We start from the raw sequence: 9,457 nt of genomic DNA on the forward strand, positions 1-9,457 counted from the left end.
ATCTGTAAAAGATTAGATAATTGTAACAAATTATTTTAGGGAATAAGGTAAAGAAATAAAATGATGAAAACCACAGAAAAACCATGGTCCTTTATTTTTAAGTAGCTATCCTCCTTAGATTTTACTCTCTCGTGAATGCGTTTCCTCTTCTCTTTCTCCTCTGCAGATCAAATACATGAAAATATTATGTTGCTTACATTTTTTTATAACACACATATATATAAAAATCTTGCCAGTATTAATTGGTAAAATGCATAATCATGCAGTTAGGTGGGGGACAGAATGTGAAGTGAGGCTAATAAAAGATTTGAATTAAAGTACTGATTAATGTCATTATTCCATTTAAAATATATCCATTAGTCTTTTGTTACCAGTATTTGCCAAGACATATGAAAATCATCCAGTTTAAACATCTTTTTAAATACTTTACCTAACTTCTGAAAAGTTATGATCTATGTATCATTTTTGTGGATAAATATGAGTACCCATCTTTAGAGGTGTTTTTATCATGGCAGTATGGGATAGTCATTATCACTAACACTGTTAACACAATTATAGACAGCCATTGTTTTTCTATGTTGTATGAATTAGGTAGAAGTACATTAATAGTGATCATTCTAGGTATCCTCAAACTCAGTCATTACCTGGACTGGATTCCACAGAGTTCAGCTGAGGTCTCAGATATAACTTGTACTTTTGTAATTAATGGAAAAAGAGACAATGAAATGAGAGAGAGAGAGAGAGAGAGAGAGAGAGAGAGAGAGAGAGAGAGAGAGAGAAACAGAGACAGAGACAGAGAGAGAGAGACAGAGAGACAGACAGAGAGACAGAGAGACAGAGAGACAGAGAGAGACAGAGAACAGAGAGAGACAGAGAGAGACAGAGAGAGACAGAGAGACAGAGAGAGAGACGGTAGTACATTTCCAACTTCAACTCCTTTTTCTGGAAGGTCTAATTTGCAGATATCTGCACTTCTGTATCACTGTCTTTCAGACATATCATGTCTATTTGCATTTCATGCTTTTGCTCACCTCTGTTCAGTGGATCGCCAGCCTGTGGTGCTTCCTTGCTCTTTTCTGTTTCTTTGAAGGACAGCCATTGCTCAAGACCCATCTCTCTTCCTACATGGTCTAATTCTAGTTTTGATTAGTGTGGGTTCCTTAAAATGCATAATCCTTAATCCCTTTACTACTCCTCTGCCAAAAATATGTGACCTTATAACATCCCTTTTTATATTACTCTGGGCAGTTATTGAAGTTAGCTGGTATAATTTAACCTTCCCAGTGCCTTGTCTTCCAATCAGATTAATGGTTCTCAATAGAAGTGATACCAGCCCATAGGAGACATTTGGAAAATGCTATAATGATTGAGACATCCAGTCTGTACTGGAATTTGGTAGGGAAGGATCTGGAATGGTATATATCTTGTAATGTGTCCTGCACGATGGAAAATTACCCCATGTCTTGTGTAAATAACATCAGTTCCTGTCAGGTATAACGAGGATGAAAAAAATCCATTAATAATTGCCTAAGCCTAGAAATTCTTCTTGTTTTATATAAAAATACAAGAATTTTTTTGCTCAGTTTTAATATACACCAAATTCTAGGAGTCCAATTATAAAATGTTTTGCTTAATTTAGAGACCTGTTAAGAATTATTCTTCATTTTATAACTCACAGCACTAACAGAACTGCATCACTTACAAATAAAACTCATCAGTCTCCCTTGACATCTGTAAATCAAACATCTGGTAACTTCATGTTTTCTGGTATAGTTGTCTGTGAATATTTACATACTAAAACAAATAGTATTTTTATAAATTTATATTACAATTAGACATGATACTACTTTTTAAAAATATGTGTATGGGTTAAATTATTTTACCAATAAATTTTATTTTTGCTATAGTAAGGGGACATTAGTCGTCTTCTTCACCTTATTTGTTCAAAAACAGAGGGACATTGAGTCTGACAGTTGAGAACTACACAACTAGATTATACCCTTTCATGGGAGAAACAGGATGCAAGGGAGGAGTAGGTGAAGTAGAGAGCTGCGATGTATTGAGTATTCCCTTGTACCATGCATACGAGCAGTGTCTTAGATTCTAATGTATACTTATTACTCTGTAAGACCAGCCCAGTGATAGCATGCAATCTCTAAGTGATGAAAGAACAAATAGTTCAAAGGTATAAATCATTTACTGAATGATAACAACAAAATCCTTAACAGGGCTTATTCTTTATGGTCTGGCCTGTCTACTTCTCTACTTCACTTGGCCTTCCTTCCTCCCCTTGTTCTGCACTCTCTACCCCATTTCCTGAGCTTTGGCTCCATCAACTTCCTTTCAGTTTATCTGTTTCACCAGGCTGTCTTCTCTCACTCAGGGCATTTGCAAATGCTAGTAGTCCTTCTACCTAGAAAGCTCATCTTCACTCTGTGTCCCCTCTTTTTCCCTTGAGGAAACCACTCTCTAGAATTATTTCCATGCTTTTGAAATTTATTTATTTATTATTATTTTTTTTGATGCACATTTCTTTCCTCACTCAATATTACTTAATGGAAATTCCTTTGCGTGAAAAGGCAAAACTCTGATCCTTTTAATGGGTGCATAATATCCCTTTGTGAGGATCTACATATGTGGCAATTCCTTATTGATTAGAATTTCATATCCAGATGATATTGCTCTACTCTTCACAATGTTGCGATAACTATCCTTATGTATTTAAGAAAAAAATCTATGGACTCCTTCAGAGTTAAATGCATCCCTTCCTTCCATAGGAAAGCCTTCCTGGCTTCTCAGACCAGATGTGTTCAAAGTTTATAAACTTGCATATGCTTTTGCTTCCTAAAAATGCTCATAATTATAATTTTAGGTTTATTTATGCAAAAACCCAACTCCTCTAGGTCCCAGAGAATAAGCACCCGTCTCTTTCTGTCCACAACTGTATTCCTACTACATAGTAGGTGATGAGACAAGTAAACAGTTAATAAGAGCGAGCTTGTGGGCTAACAGGAATGAGCTTAAACATTAACCATTTGGCTCTAACTCCCCTGGCTAGCACGGCACCTTACAGCGATGGTAGGTGAGAACAGAACAGTTCCCAATCACAACAGCAACCCCCTGCAAGCTGACATCCATCTCATAGATGGGAACAGGACAGTTCCCAGGAGAAGACAATTGAAACGGCAGCCCCCCTGTAAGCTGACAAGCACCCTACATGGAAAAAAATATAAAACCCCAGCACTCCTTCTCATCGGGGCAGCTGTCCCCCATTGGACTCTATCCTGGCACAACTCCATTTGCCAGTACCTCTCTTACCCCTCTCTCTGCAGCTGTCTCCATCAGACTGCTCTGGCAAACTTTTGCTAGTATCTCTCTCTTACCCCTCTGTCTCCGCAGCATTCCCTCTCAAACTGCCCTGGCAAAATTTCTGCCAGTTCTAAACATCACTCTCTTTCTCCCTTTTTAACTTTCAATAAATCTTTTCTTTGGATACTCTTGTAGAGTCTCATAAATTCGTTTTGCATTCTGCGAATGACCAGGGGTTAATTTTACACCAATACAGTAGGGGCTCAGTAAAGATATTAAGAATGAAGGAGGGAATGAATGATGTGAGTGAATTAATAAAGAGAGCACCCTCTCTTTAACTCTTCCAAATAATGCTTGCATACTCTCCCTTTTGTCTCTTAACAATTCCTGCAGCTGACACATCCTTTTTTTCTTCTGAGAATTGAATTTATATAGTGTTGAAAAGGATAAATAGAAGAGACTATGAGCTTCAAAAATCTTACTTCTACATTCCTAAATAACAAACTTCCAATATTAAAATTTATCTCTTAACCACTGCTTCAATCATTAGAGTAAAATTATTCATAGTTAAACACAAACAGGCACACTTTTTAAGTGCCCTTTTCTGCCTTTGCCACCCTCAATATTCCAACTCAAACTGTATTTTTCCAGTGGGAATTAAACAGGAATTCAATTTAAATACACTTAATTTTATTTAAGCAGATGTTCCCTAAGGCTCTAACACTTCTTATAGGCAAAATGAAATCCACCATCACTATGATTATTAGTTGGAAAAAGGGAATTAAGGGAAAATGTAACAAAGAAAAAATATTCAAAACGTATAGGATACCATTGCTGCAGACGTCAGATTTCATTGCTATTTGTTAGTATACAAAGAAAACAGTTTTAAAAAAATATATTAAATCTATTGGGGTGACATTGGTTAGTAAAATTGTACAGGTACCAAGTGTACAATTCTATAATACATCATCTATATATTGCATTGTGTTTTCACCACCGAGAGTTAGTTAGTTTGATCCCATTCACAGTTTGTTTTTTGTTTGTTTTAACTATAAAAATTCTACTATGAAAAGCAGTTGGGACATTAGAGCATCTGGAACGAGAAGTGATGAGACGAAAATAGAAATCCATATGGAACAGAGATTGAAATCCAATACCATGACCTAAATTTACTGAGCTCAGGTTGTTGAGCCAGTTGATTTGCATTCAAATCCTGCATTTGTCATTACCCCTTAGCATGGCATCTTAAAGTCCTGTGTCTCCATATCCATATCCCTAAATCTGGCGTAATTATAGTAATACTGACCAACCTCAAAGAGATGTTGGCTAGCTTAGAAAACCTACAATTATTGTATACAAAAGTCCAATATTACTATGCTTATCATTACTGCAAACATTCCACACCTATTTCAAACATCAAAGCCAAGACAACCTCTAAAATGAATTAAGACAGAAACACAGTCTTATTCTCTACGTCTCGGAATTCCATGCTGATGGTTCACCTTGGGTAACTATGTTCTAAAGAGATCATCTGATGTTTCAAAATAACCCCCAAAATTAGTGTTTAACATAGCACAACCTATGGACCAGGGGAAGGCATCTGTCTTAAATTAAGCCAATTAGATTTTCTCTTGGAATTTAAAGACAATGTCCGCATGTGTCTAGAACCTGGGAAGTAGCCATATTCAATCATGTAGACAGAAAAGCAAAGAAAACTGGTCTGCAAAAAGGACAAGGACACAAAGGCACAGTGCGAAGTAGACACAAAAAGATGAATCTAAATCCTAATAGCTTTTTATTTCCTAAATCTGGATTCTGCTGTGGATTTACGTGCAATCCTGTCCTGGGGTTCTGGAAATAAGCATCCATCGTCATAACATATTTCCCATTCTTACATTTGTAAATACAAGCTAGTTCCTGTTTCTTGCGATCTAAAGAATTGTAACAAATGAACTTTTTTAGAATCAGGTGAAAGGCTGAAAATAACAGCTCCCAAGAGGATATGGAATGGCCCAAGTCCGGAAACGGTCATGTCCAGGGAGGGTTTTCCCACTCCACAGGAAGAAACTGGTAGTCTATACCATGAAGTACTTGATTAAGCTATTATCTGTTGGCTCTTGAGACTTAGGCTGAGTGCTTACCTAACGATGAATTATGTGGTAATGATGAAACATTAGTGTAAATAGAGGCAAATAACAGCATACCTAGGAGTATGTTGTTTGTACGACTACTTTGAAATTTTCAGTTTTAGCCCAGGATATTCTTCAGTCCTGCATTGAGTTTCAAGCATATAAAGAAAAACTAGGTCACTGATTTAAAATATTTAAGGTCTAGACAAAAAAGAAACTAATCATACGTTACATGAACTGCAGTGGGTAGATTTCCCAGGTACTATGGATAAGATTGACGCACAGACTTAAAAAAAAAACACACAAAAAAAACTGCAGAATTCAAATATTGGTTCTCTATATATCAAACCCCACCAATCCCCTCCTATGTCTTTAAAGCAGTCTTCAAATATTTGTTCCCAACTGTGATAATCTCCACATTTCACTTCCTCACTGCATTGTCAGGAGGAAGGAGCAGCATGTGGTCATGGGAAGAAAGGCTCCTTCCTTATCTCATTGTTACCCATCATGGTCTGTGGCTGGGATCAATCAGCAGAGAAAAATGTGGATGGTTGAGCACTGGGGACAGCTGATAACCACCGGCAGGGAGCTTTCCTGGTAAAATAGGGTTGGCAGTGTCTTGTGGAAGTGGTTTTTGTTGTTGTTGTTGTTGTTGTTGTTGTTTTAACAAATTGAGTCCCTCCACAATAAAATCAAAAGACAATCCAGGACATTTCAGGGCAGTGTGAAACTCTGAGAAACAGTCACCCATGGTAACAAATAGTGTGGGGAGTGTAATCCACTCAGGTCACCCTCAGGTCCAAATTCAAGCACCAATATGAAATAAGTGGTGTTTGCATACCTATGTGTGTGTGCATGCACACACCCACACAGAAAGGAGCCTTCCTCAATCCTCCTCTAAGGGTTGGCCTTGAATGACATTGCACAAGGAAAAGATTAAGACTTCTTTTATTAAAGATTCCTCTTGGTTTTTTCCCCCCCACCATTGTCTACTAGGTGTGTATAATTTCAGATGATAGTACACAAGATGGTGAGAATCTATAGCCAGACAAATTGAAAATGAACTAGAGAAGGAATGAGTTTCAGTTAAGTTAAGGAAAATTAACCCATTAGAATGTCCCTCAGTTGTTGTCCAACTAGCACCTCTTAAAAAAATAAAATAAAATAAAAATAAAATAAAATAAAACTATATTTCCTCTGTTCCTTTTGGATCTAATGGTACTGAGAACCACAGTATCTCCTGTTTTTACCCACAGCCACAGTGGTCAGCACTTAACCTAATCTTCTACGTTTTACTGAAAAAAGAAAAAAAAAGTGAGGGAATGGGCTACTTAAGTTATTCAAATAAGGCCTATCAGGTATGGCCTCTGGAATCAAAATCCCAATGTAAATAAAATTATTTTTCTTTTTTAAAGTTATAAAACATCATGGCCATACTAACATGTACAAAAATATGTAACAAGAAATAATATCACTAGCGTAGCTGGAGTTCCTATGTACCCCATCCCAGCTCATTCCCCTGTGACCTCACAGAGGTCATTACTCTCCCAATTTAGTGTTTATCATTCTCATGTTGGCCTGGTACTTTTTTCTTTATATGCGTATGCATCCCTAAATGACATAAAGGATTATCCTGTAAAGTTAAAAATTTCATCCTGTATCAAAATGTAATTAGAGAATTTAAAAGCCATCTTTCTGCTGCGATTACTAATCTTAGGTGATGGAGCTTGGAGCATTGGCCTCCTTCTTTCCTAACTGCATAGAAGAATGCTGAAGGAGAAGGAAATTAAGCCAATTTATGAAGGAAAATAAGCCATAAACAGTCGGTGGGGGTAGGGAAGAAATTTTATTAAGATGATTTACTAGGGTGGATACGGCCAACTATAAAACCATCAACCCAGTTCCCATTTTAAACTTAATCTGATTTAAGTTGGGTTTTGTCCCTTGCACTCCAGAGAGTCCTCATATATCAACTAGTATCGTGAAAAGTAATACTATAGGTAACAAAGCCCTGACATGGGAAATTGTCTGAGCCCAGATGTCACTGCGAGCAGCAATGATCTCTCGCTCTGTGTAGGAAGTTGGAAATGTTGTCTCTGATGTATCCTAGAACTCACAACCCCTGCCTTCCTCAGGTGGAACTTTTGGGGACCTAGTAAAGAGATGAGAATGTTAGAAAATATTGGTCACTTTTAGCAGCCTCCAGTAAGATTCTGCAAGAATGGCATAAGCTTAGATTCTTAAGCCAGTTATCTGTGAGCAAAAAGGGAACAACATTTAGATTTGTTAATAATGCCCAACACAGGAATCTGAGATGGCTGACAGCCCTCAAGTCAGTGCTTTGTTAATTATAAAACAAATTAGTTGTCCACCAAAATAAAAAGTTAGAACAAGCAAAAGCAGGGAGGTGAAACAATAAGATTGGTAGCGAGGAGTGGTTTAAGTCATAGACTCATCTTCAGAGCAGCTCCTAATGTTTGTTCCCAGACTGACAGAGAAAACACTCTGTGTAGTAGGTAGTGGAAAGCAGAATCTACTGGAATGCAGCAAGATAAGGCAGAGTGGGCGTATCTTTATCACTACCAGCTGAGGCTCAGTGCAGCCATTTAGCAGAGGCTTTGGGAGATCTGCAGAGCACTAAGGAAAATTATTGGGAGAAACACCAGTGGGTTTAAAGTTCAGTGCTCTTAATCCAAGATTTCTACTGATGCTTATTATTCTGTGGAGATTTCAGAAGTAAATTACCAAATTGAAGCGTGGGGATTTTAGGAAATTTAATTGCCAGAGAATCCTCAAGCCTGGAAAACAGGGATCTATTATTGCTGAACCATTAATTCAATACTCCGGTCATTATAACCGTATCCACAGAAAGTGGGTGGGTTAAGAAATTACAGTCCTGCAGAGGGAATCCTTCCATATACTCCTTTCAGACATAGCCAATGAGAAGAATGGACCCTGGCAATCCTCCTAGCAGTCAGAGCAAAGGGAGGCAGATCTGTGACCTTGAATTTACCCAAACATGGTCAAGGAGGGCTTCCTTACTATCCCTTTCAATGAATATGATGTATGCTAAAGCTAATGATAGCTGTTATTTCTTCTTCTCTCCCTTTGCAAAAACAGTAGGTTTATTATTGTTATCTTTTTTCCTGCTGCCCGGGATGGGAAGATCGTAAGTGTTAGGGTGGTTAAATGCATCACAGAGACCCACATATCTAGAGTTGATCAATAGAGAGTACGCATCAGTAGCAGTGTCATCTGCAGATGATATTGATTTGTTGCCCTGTGAAGAGGGCCTGAGTATATATTTGGTGACATTTGCAACTATCATAGCATGTTAGGTGAAGACATTTAATAATTGGTCACAACATGGATGGTAGGCAGCCATGGTTATAATACAGGAATTGCTTGGGCAGTATTTTATCAGCATCTCTACCTTTGTGGAACCATTCTTTCCCCACTCATGAGTTTTTACAGGGGCTGTCAATCACAGGGCACATCCCTGTCTTCCATCTATATGCCCAGCCTCAGGAATAATCACATTACAAAGCCCTGGCCATAGATAGAACTCCATTTTTCTGAAATAGAATAAATGATCCCATGACCAAAACAAGATCCATCACAAGAGTCCCCCTCTGGATTGTATATTTGGACAGTGCACAGAAAACTGGGACAGTATACCATGAACCTAATAGTGATGCATCTCCCCCAGACACATGAAGAAAGTCCCTCTGAAACAAAGAATATTAGGGTCACATACAGAGGAAAGCAGTGGAAGTAGAGATACACATATTAGAAAATTGAACTCTGGAATGCAGTTGAGCCTGAATCTAGAAATACATTTGGACTTTCCAATTCATGATTTAGCAAATTTTCCTTTTAGTTTTAAGTTATTTTGAATTGTTTCTCTCCTTAACAAGTCCTGAAATACACTCTACGGCATACCTCCAGGTGAAGTAATGAATTTCATGTTAGGTTTCTTCCATCTATGGAATAGTTGAGTATGTTTGTTGTTATGCATC

Source organism: Rhinolophus sinicus, chromosome 2, assembly GCF_057876585.1.
Source record: "Rhinolophus sinicus isolate RSI-liver-muscle chromosome 2, RSI-T2T, whole genome shotgun sequence".
In the NCBI taxonomy this organism is placed as follows: domain Eukaryota; kingdom Metazoa; phylum Chordata; class Mammalia; order Chiroptera; family Rhinolophidae; genus Rhinolophus; species Rhinolophus sinicus.